This window comes from Schistocerca piceifrons, chromosome 1 (genome assembly GCF_021461385.2).
Source record: "Schistocerca piceifrons isolate TAMUIC-IGC-003096 chromosome 1, iqSchPice1.1, whole genome shotgun sequence".
NCBI classification, from domain to species: Eukaryota; Metazoa; Arthropoda; class Insecta; order Orthoptera; family Acrididae; genus Schistocerca; species Schistocerca piceifrons.
The window spans coordinates 477,442,474-477,455,953 of record NC_060138.1 but is presented as its reverse complement, the minus strand read 5'-3'; positions in this window follow the sequence as shown (position 1 = coordinate 477,455,953).

Sequence of the window (13,480 nt, the reverse complement as noted above, 5' to 3'; positions counted from 1 at the left end):
TGTTTCTACGAAAGATACGAATGGCAAACTCCGTCCATTTTGCTGCTTTGGACCTTCTGTCGTTCCCGAAAAAGTCGTTTACCTGAATTCCCACATGATTTCCTTCAAGAGGAGAAGGCCGCTTGCTTCACGGAAGCTTGTCCAGCGCTAATGATGGTTTAATGGGCACTCTGCTTCTGAGTTTGATTGGCAGAAATGGATATTAAAACATTTCTATGGAGTGGATGCGTATGCAAGTGTACACTGAGGTAACAAATGTCATGGGATACGTCATAATATCGTGTCTGACCTCTTTTTGCCCGGTGTAGTGCAGCAAGTCGACGTGGCGTGGACTCAACAATTCGTTGGAAGTCCCCTGCAGAAATACTGAACCATGTTGTCTCCGCAGCAGTCCATAACTGCGGAAGTGTTGTCGGTGCTGGGTTTTGTGCCCGAACTGGCCTCTCGATTATGTGCCATAAATGTTCGATGGGATTCATGTCGGGCCAAACCATTCGCTCGAGTTGTCCAGAACGTTCTTCAAACCAGTCGCAAACAATTGTGTCCCAGTAACATGGCGCATTGTCATCCATAAAAATTACATCGTTCTTTGGCGACAAGAAGTCCATGAATGGCTGGAAGCCGTCAATCATCGGTTCAGTTGGACCAGAGTGCAGTCCTTTCCATGTGAACATAGCAAACACACATCATTATGTAGCCACCACCAGCTTCCACAATTCCTTATTGACTAACTGGGTCCATGGCTTATTGGTGTCTGCCCCACACTCGAAGCCTACCATCAGGTCTTACCAAATGAATTTGGGACTCATCTGACCAGGCCACTGTTTTGCATTTGTCTGGGGTCCAGCCAATACGGTCACGAGACCCGCAGAGCGCCACAGGTGATATCATGCTGTTAATAGAGGACCTGGGTTGGCCGTCTGCTGCCATAGCCCATTAAAGCCAAATTTCGCCGCATTGTTCCAACGGATACGTTCGTCGCACGTCTCACATTGACTTCTACGATTATTTCGCGAGGTGTTGCTTGTCTGATAGCACTGACAACTCTACTCAAACGCCGCTGTTCACGGTCGTTATGTGGAGGCCGCCAGCCACCGCGTTCTCCGTTGTGAGGAGTAATGCCTGAAATTTGGTATTCTCGGCAAACACTTGATCCTGTGGAATAGTGAATTCCCTAACGATTACCGAAATGGAATGTCGCAAGCGCCTAGGTCCAGCGACCATTCCGCGTTCGAAGTCTGTTAATCCCCATCGTGCGGCTATAATGGCGTCGGAAACCTCTCACATTACCTGATTACATTTGACAGCTCCGCCAAGACACTGCTCTTTTATACCTCGTGTACGCGATACTACCGCCATGTGTATATGTGCAAATCGCTATCCATGACTTTTGTCACCTCAGTGTAGATCTTTTATTCAACGACGATTTCTTAACATAGACAAATCTACTTCTGAAGTATTGCCTATTGGCAATGATGCGTTTTGAGGAATAATGTTTACTTCACCAGTTATGACAAATAAGAGGTGTCACCCCAAACACCTGGCGAAGTGCTATATCGGAAGAATACACGTCGGTTATGGCCTTTCTGCGTAACGCTGTCCACAGCGTGACGGACAAAATCGACCTATATTGCGCAAATATGGCGTAAAGACTGCTTATAAACCGACCAAGACCAGGATGGTCAGAGAGTGCCTCATATCGGCAAAGCACAAGGAGTGGGGAGGTTATCGACTCAGACAAGAGTTACGACGCCCGTTTGTTCACAAAAGCCACTGAAAATTATAAGCATGAATATAGTTTTAAATAGAAAGAAGATGGCTCCCAGGTGTACGAAACCTGAATTCCCATACTGCAGCGGACGACCGTTGCAGCTAAGAGGAGTAGAGACTCTGTGCAGATCGTCTTCTTTTCCTTGTTCCTTTGTCTCGCATCGGCACGGTGTTTTATGGATTTGGCATGGTTAATGTGGTCGGATTCCCCTCCTGTCGCGACGCCGTTAACCCCCGGGATGTGATATGTGTACCCCGACTGTCTGCGCATGGTGTTATTCACATGAACGTGAATGCTGTAGCTGAGGCAGGACTTGGGTACCAGCCCAGTACTCACCTAGTGGGATGTGGGAAACCGCCTAAAACCCCCCACGTCGAGGCTGGCCAGCACACTGACCCTCGTCGTTAATCCGGGGCTAGCGCAGCTCCCCTTCGGGGAGAAAGGCGCTTTTAACACGCACTGATATCTGTGTTTGCTAGGAACTCTGTGTAATAACCAAGCAAAGATTCTCAGGCGATGGCGCGACAGGCGCAATATCCGCCACGGGGCTCCAGAGATGGAGGGTCAATCTTTGGAAATGTCAATGGCTCGTACTGGCAAAAAGTCTAAAAAATCGTGATACTAACGTCGCCTGAGGAGCCCGAGACGGAAGCCAACAAGCAACCGTCAATTCGTGGCCACGAAGGTCTGGACAGTTTTGTAAATCTGCTTCCCAGACCTTCCCTGCCCTGGCGATCATCCGTAATCTTGTTTCCTAGACAGAATTCTGTCACTTGTTCCGCTCCTTTGTTGTTCCCAGTTCTGATGTAAAGGAAGTCGTTATATTCCTTAAGTTTATACTCAAGCTATACACATATAAATTTTATCGAAGTAGGTTTGATATGACGCCAACGGCCTTGCCGTAGTGGCAACACCGGTTCCCGTCAGATCACCGAAGTTAAGCGCTGTCGGGCTGGCTTCAAATGGCTCTGAGCACCATGGGACTTGACATCTAAGGTCACCAGTCCGCTAGAACTTATAACTACTTAAACCCAACTAACCTAAGGACATCACACACGTCCATGCCCGAGGAAGGATTCGAACCTGCGACCGCATCGGTCGCTCGGCTCCAGACTGTAGCGCCTTGAACCGCTCGGCCACTCCGGCCGGCGCTGTCGGGCTGGGCTAGCACTTGGATGGGTGACCATCCGGTCTGCGTAGCGCTGTTGGCAAGCGGGGTGCACTCACCTTTGTGAGCCAAACTGAGGAGCTACTTGATTGAGAAGTAGAGGCTCCGTTCTCGGACACTGACATATGCCCGGGAGAGCTGTGTGCTGACCACATGCTCCTCCATATCCGCATACAGTGAAGCCTATGGGCTGAGGATGTCACGGCGGCCGGTCGGCACCGTTGGGCCTTCATGTCCTGTTCGGGAGGAGTTTAGTTTTTTAGGTTTGATATGAACGGAACACACATACAGTTCAGGCTTATCGGCCGTGATAATTGCGAGACATGCCTGCGGTCCCACCAGCGCCCTGATACGGACACAGGAATAAATCAGTCGGGGAAACGGCGCCGGCAGTCACGGGGCAGCGTCGCCTGTGACGTGTAGGGCACGCCTGTAAATCACGTCCGGCGTCGCGCGCGCTGCTGAGCAATGCGGCTTTTCCGTGCGGACGCGCCATAAGCCCGCCTCGGAACCGGTTTCACTTTCGGCACCCGCGTCAGCAAACCGGTCTCCCAGAATCAGATCGGACTGCCTGCGTCCTGCCTCCACGTTCCTCTAAGTATCGCCCTTATCGAGAAATCGTGCTCAAATATCGTAACTCTCCAGCAAAATTCTCACGTCACATGCCAATAAGCAGCAATATACGTACACACAGGAAGTGTCACGATACTTAACATCCTTAATAGAGAAAAACTAAAAAAAAATTAACTGATACGTCACGCAATCTGATCAAACACGCAGTAAATTAGCCAAATGTTATAGGAATATTCGTTCCGATTACGTACCCCGCACGAACGCCAATTTTTCCATGCCTTGCAGAGTGTTTCCTGATGACGACACAAACTTTTGGGGATTGTGGACAAGAGCAAATGTATGAATCTCACTTGAGTGATTCTCGCTAGGAAACGATTCAATCCAAGAACTGAAGCCAAAAGTGTCATGACTGAACTAACAAAAATATGGAGATACCAAAAACTAAATACAAAATGCAACACATTACCCTAGTGTGGTGCAGGAAAACCGTAGACATTCAAAACAACTAACAGTCGTCTCAGAATTGATAAACGCAGGTCCTGTATGGTTTTCAAGGGCTTCTCGTACCATTCTTCCCGCAAAATACTGGATGATGGAGGTGGATAGCGATCACGCGTGCTTCTCTCCACATTCGACCATAAAGGCTCAATAATTTTGAGGTGTGGTGACTGTCGTGTCCAGGGGAGATGCGACAGTTCATCCTAGTGTTCACTGCACCAGTCCTAGAGGATGTGAGGAGTGCTGAATAGGGGTCCCTGTCGTCTTGAACACAGCACCAGCAATGGAGAACGAACATTGTACTCGTACCTTAGGAATGACCTGACCAGCCAAAATGGTCACGTAGTCCATCGCAACATTGGGACCTTACAGATAACCATGGGGACCATGAAATACCACTGTATGGCTGCCCAAATCACCACCGAAGCCCTCCCCCCTCTCTCCTCCCCATTAACTGAGTAGTGAGCGCGTCTGACTGCTACGCAGCTGCCCCAGGTTCTATTGCTGGCCGAGTCGGAGATTTTCTCCGCTCGGGAATACAATCAAATAATTTCATTCACCGAATCCCCGCCATGTTTCACTCCTGGAACGTAAACTCGGTTAGACGTGTGAAGCAGGACTCATCCGACCAAATAACATTTTTCCACTGCTCCATACTCCAGTTTTCACGGCAACAGTACCACTATACTGTTACAACATTTGCTTCACTGATTTTTGGTTTTGGAATAGCAACTCGCCCTGCAATTCCAAGCTTATGGAGCTGCCTTCGCGTTGTTTTGGTCCTGATGGAGGTCACGAGTGCGACATTCAATTTTGCAGTGACCTTTGCAGCTGTAGTCCTCTTGTTATCGACACAGTCCTCTTCAATAACCCTCCGTCGTGATCACTCAACACACACTTTCGTCCGCTTTGTGACTTACTGATTGACGTTTTTCCGCTTCTGCTGTATGCAGTAAAAGTTTTCGACAACGGTGCCTCCTGAAACACCAAACACTTCGGCTCCCTTGGTTACGGATGCACCCGTCACCTGAGCACCAACAGTTTGCCGACGTTCTAATTCACTTAGCGTCATCACAATGCACTTACAGTTACAGAAAACACTGTTCGGACCTCATACTGAGGAAACTGCACAAGCGCCGTTCGTCGTCAGATACAACAGCGCAACCCGCAGGCTTGTCTAGCATCCGCATTTATTTTCGAGCATGCATTTCTCGCGGTGCTATTTTTGCCCAACCTCTGTACCTGTGTAAAGGGTGCGAGATATTAATAACTGTTGTTAGCACGATGTAATAAAATAATTTATTATTTACGTAGTAATGTAAGCCGTCTGGGATTCCAAATGTTGAAATGCAGCAACGTTTCAGTGATTATCACGTGTTCTGGGTAATGTACGTTCACTGCACCGTCTCTCACAGGCCAGAACAGGGTAGCAGTAGTACAACACGCAGAAAAGATTAAAATCAATAAAAATAGTTTCGACAACGTTGTAAACAAAAAATCACTTTTATGATAAGAAATACTGATATAAATGATGAAGTACTTGCGCCAAAATGGGAAGGACGTGTATCGGGAGGAGTTAATTTGGGGGAGGAGAGGTCGAGTGGTCTTGGTATTTTATGGTGTCAGGTATCAGTGGAACATGACGGTTGGTATTTGAGAGTGCTTGTGTTATAGGAGGGTGGGATGCAGGCAAACATGGGTTTTGGGGTAAGAGGGATACGGGATGGATGGAGGGCAAGCCATGGTTAGGAGGAGAGAAGAATACAGAGGATAGTAATGAAAGAGAAAACTGTGGTATGGGATAGATTTGAGCGTTGGTTGGGTAGATTTCAATATATGCGCGAAGAAATGGCCCTAAGCACTATGGGACTTAACATCTGAGGTCATCAGTCCTCTAGACTTACAACTACTTAAACCTAACTAACCTAAGGACAGCACACACATCCATGCCCGAGGCAGGATTCGAACCTGCGACCGTAGCAGCAGAGCGGTTCCGGACTGAAGCGCCTACAACCGCTCGGCCACAGCGGCCGGCAAAATCGAGAAGAGAAAGGATATGGAGGGTGTGGATGTGTAACATACTGTTTCGAATCGATGTCTTTGAATCTCGGAGGAGGAAAGTCTCAGGGGAATGCATTGCTGGTCTTTAAAATTGCAACGTAATAAAGACGGTCTGCAACAAACATGAAACTGTCAGTGAATGTGCTATTATATTTTTCGGTATGCGAATAACTAACATTTCAGCGCAACCGGACAACATAGGTAAGATCAATGCCATATTGATTTACCTTTACGCGATCTTGCTGTTCGCGTTGGTCGGCATGACACGACCGTCAAACGAATACGGAATCGATGGGTTCATATTGCCATGGAGAGTCTGAAACGCCACAAACGGCAAGCGCCAGAGAGAACGGTTACCGTCTCTTCATCTTGTAGGATTGTATAGCCACGTCTCGTGGGTTAAACGCGGAAAAAGTCTTGGTTGGAACGGGACACGTTTACTCACGGACAGTGAAACGACTTTTGGAGCATCACCGGCTGCCGGCACCGCGGCTTCCATTTACGCCATTGGAGAGAGAGCGTGCCGACAGTGGTGCGCCGAAGGGCAATACTCGACACAGTAGTGACATCACGTCGTCTTTTCATACCAGTGCCGATCCTGATGTGTACAGCTTCGTGATCGACGTATCCGCGTGCGGATGCTCCAAGTTTCAACGTTGCTAGACTACATTCATCATCGTCATGCGGTATTATACGTAGTGTGATGATACCGACTGCCGTTGGGTTCACAACTCGATCACCTCCTGTGACGGTAAACTGGAAAGAGGCCGTAACATTCCTGACGTGTTAAGGCCGACGGCCGTCCACTGTTTTCGAGGTATCAGTGGCGCTGTACAAGGTATTTCAAAATTCCTATTACAGGCTTCTAGGGGTTGTAGAGGAGACTTCGTAGAATAATTTTTGTCGAGAAACTGATGTCCGAAAATCTGGATATAAAATAAGTCTGATGATCGGATCACTTTCAAATTAGCCGCTGCGTGGTAAGCACACACACTGAGAAGAGGGCCCTGTCGTCAGTCCCTGTTGTAATTATGACATCACATACAATTTTCGTCCGAGTATAACAACGGCTGCGAAAATTGGGAGGGTTGACTGTGGTACTGCGCCGACTAGTCACACTGTCAACTCAGAAGAGGTCGACGACCTTCGTCACGTAGAAGAGAACCTGCGGGGGAATACTCCAGACGTTGTCCATGTCATGGCCTCCTGTAGAGTGCACATGTGGGAACTCACTATCTCCATTGTGTGCGTACCTCAATGCCTGAGATTTGAACGTGATCCAGTGTTCAAATTTATTTTACATTCGAACGGTACATTTTCGGATGTATGTTTCTTACCAGAACTTCATGTAGTTAGCTCTCTCTACAATCCCTAGAAGCCTGAAACAGAACTGGCTATACAACGTGTACTTCAACACTATAATTCCTCTTACCCACGCTGTTCTGAGCTACATGGATACAGAGAGTGTTGGACTGGTGCCGTGGCCAGTATGTTCTCCAGATCTGTCATCCAGAGACTGGCACAACAGCACTTCCCAGCCACTGCGACTGATGAAATGTGGTATAGACATAAAGCAGCGTGGCTGACATACTCGTACCTGTCATCCAAGTTCAGTTCGACTCGATACTCAGCCGGGTTAGTGCCGTTATTGCTGCTAAAGGTGGCACTACAGAAGTTCTCACCCTGCACACTCTCAAATCGGCTACATATTTAATCGTGTACTCTTCCTCCTACACTGCGTTGGCCTACGCAGAATAAGGATGATTTCAGTTTTTCCTATCCTTCCTGGTGTTGTAACTTTAATGACGAGCAATGCAATCTCAGTCTTCTCTAGCAGACAAATATACTTTAGTTTAAAATCTTCGACTGCGTGGCGTTTTTCGAAACGTCCCTCGGTGTGCGTGCATGTGTATGCTCTTTTGTCACTTCCCCTGCCAGCGACTGATTCGTTCATCGAACTTTTTAGGCGCGGATCTAACATGCAAAAATTATCAATTGAAATTACATGGTTCCACAGACCTTTTCAAGTCTCGAACGTCTATTATATATGCAGACTGAAGCAACGAATGAAAAGCTGTACCAAGGCCGAGATTCAAACCCGGGTCTATTACTCACTAGGCAGCTAACTATTATGCCACCCTGGCAGAGTGGTTGTGCAAAACTGAACCGATGACCCTGCCAAGCCCCCCCCCCCCTTTATCCAAATTCTTATTCACGCCTCAGCCCACTCGATATCGCCCCCTTCCCCCCTTGTATTCAGGCAGGATCCCCTGTTTTCTTCGATACTGAAGTGCTACTCCAGTACAGATGGAGAGGTTCTGCAATGCAGTTTGAGCTTACTGTGCTGAAAGGGGGTAATGTACGCTAGCCACCCCTACGGTTGGCTTGGGGGTGGGGAGGTTGGGTGAGAGGTGGGAAGAAGTAACATGAAAAAACGTTCTATAACAAGAGATATTAGCACCGAATTCATAGTCTTATGGGTATCTAGATTTATCGTCACGATTGCATTTCATCCCTTCGGAGAAAAATGCAAAGACAATGGCATATCAACGTATCTGTGTAACGCTTGCAGGAATATCTGCCAAAATTGTCAAATTTATCACTTGCTAACTGGAAAAATGCATTGTTACACCACAACACCCTTAGCTGGTCTATGGCTGAGGGTTTGGGGTTGAAAAGGCATGACATAAAAGCATAACTAAGTTTCAACCAAATTTATTATGTACATGACTCGTTATTTCTACAGAACTTGGGCGTAAGGTACCCTACTACCGTTAGGGGTAGTTTGGATAGCAAATGCGCAAAAACGTAAAAGAAATTCCACAAAAATTAATTTTCACTACCGTAAAAATACTTTTTCATTACCAAAAATGATACATTTTCAGTATCGGTAAAGTAAATTCCTAATTAAATACTGCGTAAGTTTTGCAATTCCTCGTTTATTCTATCCCATCTTGCATGTATAACTACTTATGCTTGTGGACGTCACTACATCGACGGCTATGTGTAGACTTTATGGCTACAGGCGAAATTTACTGTAGATGGGGCTACACAAGGTAGAAGGTTGTAGGTTGTGTTTGGTAGTTTATGATGTCAGCCTCCAAGCACAGTGGATGATGCGTTCATAGAGTTGCATAGTGTTGCTCCCAATCACAAACAATTACATTTTTTTTCTAGATTATGTGCTTGAAAACTATGTAAGTGACGATACTAAATTTTCTCCTAATTTATAGACCCGTATACCAACAGATGAAATCAGAACTACAACTTGTGTGGAGTCGTTTTACTGACATACAATTTTACAAATCCCATGCTTCGATCAACGAATTTACGGAAGTTTTAAAGCAACTGCAAAGCGAAACCTATCTCTGCTCTAACGCAGTGCATTATAAAATAAAAATAAATTGACATAACCCTGAGAATCATCGTGTTGCTACTGAATTGTGAGATAATTATCAGTGTGGTGAATTGTCGTTACTGGAGTGCGAAAAAGAGTTGCACATCCGTTCCAGGCTATCCCACTCTAGAAAAAGTGTTTCAGCGGGGCAAGCAATGTGTTGCGCTGCCAGTTTTAAACGTAAGCCGTCGCACACTTTATATTTGCGGTTTTGATTACTGATATTTTGCGGTTAAGGTGTAGGCAATTTAGCTGTAGTGAAAATAGGATATTTTGCGCTATAGCTAGGCTGTTCTACGGAAATGGATTCCGCCGAAGGGATGGGGACTACGATCAGAAGCGGTGACGTGTGAGAACGTCCGGAAACGGTCTGTGGCAATTCTTTCCTGTAATTAGTTGACTCGGAACACTTTAAAAATATGAAGGGCAATATGTCTCTTATCTGATTTCAAATTACTATAGATACCCATTCGTCTTGCATTTTGAGTGATCATCAACAAGAGACGAGGTCAATCGCTTCAAGTTCGTGTGACTTAAAAATGAAAAAATCTATTCTGCACACTCACTAGCGGGATTGCCGAAGGAAATAAAACGGAAACACTTACAGTACTTTATTTCCCACGGTGCCTGATTAACCTTGGTCGAATTAATTTTATTCCAAAAGATAATTGTCTTCCTCTTATTTTTTGTATATGGGAATGTCTCTGCTTCGCATACACGTACCTTCTTAGAAAGAAAAAGAGGCAGCACAACGCCTACCATGCACAGTTAGTGATAAATAAGTAAATATAGAAAATAAACAAATAAAGTATCTAGTGTGGATTGATTACGCAGATAAACACTCCTGTTATTTCGAAAGTTACGAGAAACGATCGAGGTATCATGATAAAATCAATAACAAATATTATATTATCACACATGCAAAATTTCAGGTACATTAGTTCTTTTGCAGATGCAGTTACAGAAGAACGAAGAAACGCAGCATAGCGCTCTTTGTTACGAGGAGGGCATGCAGGACTCACGACCAGCATCCGGCGAGGGCCCCTTCTCCCGTTTCAGCGGTAAGGGTGCGTGGGAGGATCAAAGAGGCTCTGCGGCCGGCTTACCTGCAACAGAAAGACAGATAACGTCATCACAGGCCCCGATGTAATACGCCCACCCCACAAAACACACGGGTTAAGAGGAGGCGATCGCCTCACCCTTCTCCTTCCTCAATATCCCCCCAGGGCATATCCGGTCTCTGTTCCAAGATGTTTAGCGCATAGTATTACGTCTTCCTGTTCCGCTGAGAAGTAGAAGCTCCTTTGTCGAGACTACTTAGCTGATAAACTGACGAGTTTCCGTTTTTTCTTGTTTTATGTTTCTGTGGACGGATTGGTCCAGGGTTCAGTTTGGGGGACGGGGGGCGAGGAAAGAAGGAGGGGGAGAGCGTGTCTTTAATTTTCTACTGTCTCCCCTCCCTCCTCCCATCCATTTAATTTTATTATTACTGGCGATGATTCACATTTTACAGGTGATTACAAAAATGATTCAAATGGCTCTAGCCAGCCGTGGTGGCCGAGCGGTTCTAGGCGCTACAGTCTGGAACCACACGACCGCTACGGTCGCAGGTTCGAATCCTGTCTCGGGCATGGATGTGTGTGATGTCCTAATGGCTCTAAGCACTATGGGACTTAACATCTGAGGTCATCGGTACCCTAGAACTTAGAACTACTTAAACCTAACTAACCTAAGGACATCACCCACATCCATGCCCGAGACAGAATTCGAACCTGCGACCATAGCAGCAGCGCGGTTCCGGATTGAAGCGCCAAGAAACGCTCGGCCACAGTGGCTGGCAGGTGATTACAATTTTAATAATAAGAACACTAAAGGTAAAGCTAAATAATTCTGTCACCCAAGCCCGTGACTGAGCACCCACGCAGGAAAAATCTCCGCTACTTACCGGGTGATCAAAAAGTCAGTATAAATTTGAAAACTGAATAAATCACGGAATAATGTAGATAGAGAGGTACAAATTGACACACCTGCTTGGAATGACCTGGGGTTTTATTAGAACCAAAAAAAAATACAAAAGTTCAAAAATGTCCGACAGATGGCGCTTCATCTGATCAGAATAGCAATAATTAGCATAACAAACTAAGACAAAGCAAAGATGATGTTCTTTACAGGAAATGCTCAATAAGTCCACCATCATTCCTCAACAATAGCTGTAGTCGAGGAATAATGTTGTTAACAGCACTGTAAAGCATGTCCGGAGTTATGGTGAGACATTGGCGTCGGATGATGTCTTTCAGCATCCCTAGAGATGTCGGTCGATCACGATACACTTGCAACTTCAGGTAACCCCAAAGCCGATAATCGCACGGACTGGGGACCTGGGAGGCCAAGCATGACGAAAGTGGCGGCTGAGCACACGATCATCACCAAACGACGCGCGCAAGAGATCTTTCACGCGTCTAGCAATATAGGGTGGAGCGGTATCCTGCATAAACGTCGTACGTTCCACCAGGTGTTTATCAGCCAGGCTGGGGATGATGCGATTCTGTAACATCTCGGCGTACCTCTCACCCGGCACGGTAGCAGTTACTTACGTTTTGTTGTCCAGCGCCATTTGTCGGACATTTTGTGAACTTTTTTTTGTTCTAATAAAACCCCATGTCAGTACAAGTATGTGTGTCAATTTTTACCTCTCTATCTACATTATTCCGTGGTTTATTAAGTTTTCAAATTTTTAGTGACTTTTTAATCACCCGGTATTTGATAGCAGCCTGAGTAGGTCTGGGGGCAGAAGAGACTGGAAAGAGGAAAAATTCGCGCCTCTCTGTGGGATTGAACTCGGGACCTTCAGTTCGGGAGTGTAGTGCTCTACCCACCTGACCAGCACAACCACAAACAACAACAAAACGTAAAACGTTTCATTATAATAATTTGTTTTCATCAGTACCTGATGTATCACTTTACGAAAGAAGAATGGAGTAATGCTTCTTTCTCGTAATTCCTCCTTGCTAATTCTTATTACCGGCCGTTCACTGATTTGTAGAGCAGCTGCAATTCGTCACACCTTCACTTACTGCCAGAGGAGCGTTTTTCAAAATGGTTCAAATGGCTCTCAGCACTATGGGACTTAACATCTTAGGCCATCAGTCCCCTAGAACTTAGAACTACTTAAACCTAACTAACCTAAGTACATCACAACATGCATGCCCGAGGCAGGATTCGAACCTGCGACCGTAGCAGTCCCGCAGTTCCGGACTGCAGCGCCTAGAACCGCACGGCCACCGCGGCCGACTAGGAGCGTTTTTCTCACGCATGTTTGTGTCGGCCTTCACGTCGACACTATAGACCTCAGTTTGTAGAATGGTGCTGGCATCACGACGCGGTTTCACAATCTGCGCGCTCGCAGAATGCTGCGTCCACACAGCGCGATCGCGCTGGCTGCATTCGCGCTAGTCGAACGTCTTGTCTGGATAAGCTGTCACCCTGACGAACGGTTGCTCCAAACGCACAACGCAACAGACGCAGGCTGATGAAGGCAATATTATGACATGGGGAAAATTGATCTAGATATCCAGGGGATCTGCGGTATTATACAGGTCTTTGAAAGGGTCGGAACTGAAACTTCTTTACGGCTGCTTACAAGTCACCGTTTGTCTCTCAAGATATTACAAATTCTCCGTACCCCTAGGTCCAGCCCCTCCCCCATCCACATTTCGTCAGCTGGATAACTGTCCTTGTCACAAAGCCAGGATCACGCTACAGTGGTTTGAGGACCGTGAGAACCATGTCTTAGCGACCAAATTTGTCTGATCTGAACCCAATGGAACACTGCTGGACGCTATAAGGCACCAGCTGGGTGTCCAAAAACCACCACCCTTTAATCTAAGGGTGTTACAGTCCGATGTAAATTCCTGTCGCCTGACAGGCAGCGATGTGGACTGATCGCTCCAGCAACACGTCACTGGGAGCGTGACACTGTCGCTCGCCACTGTGTTGATACTTCGCTGCGCTG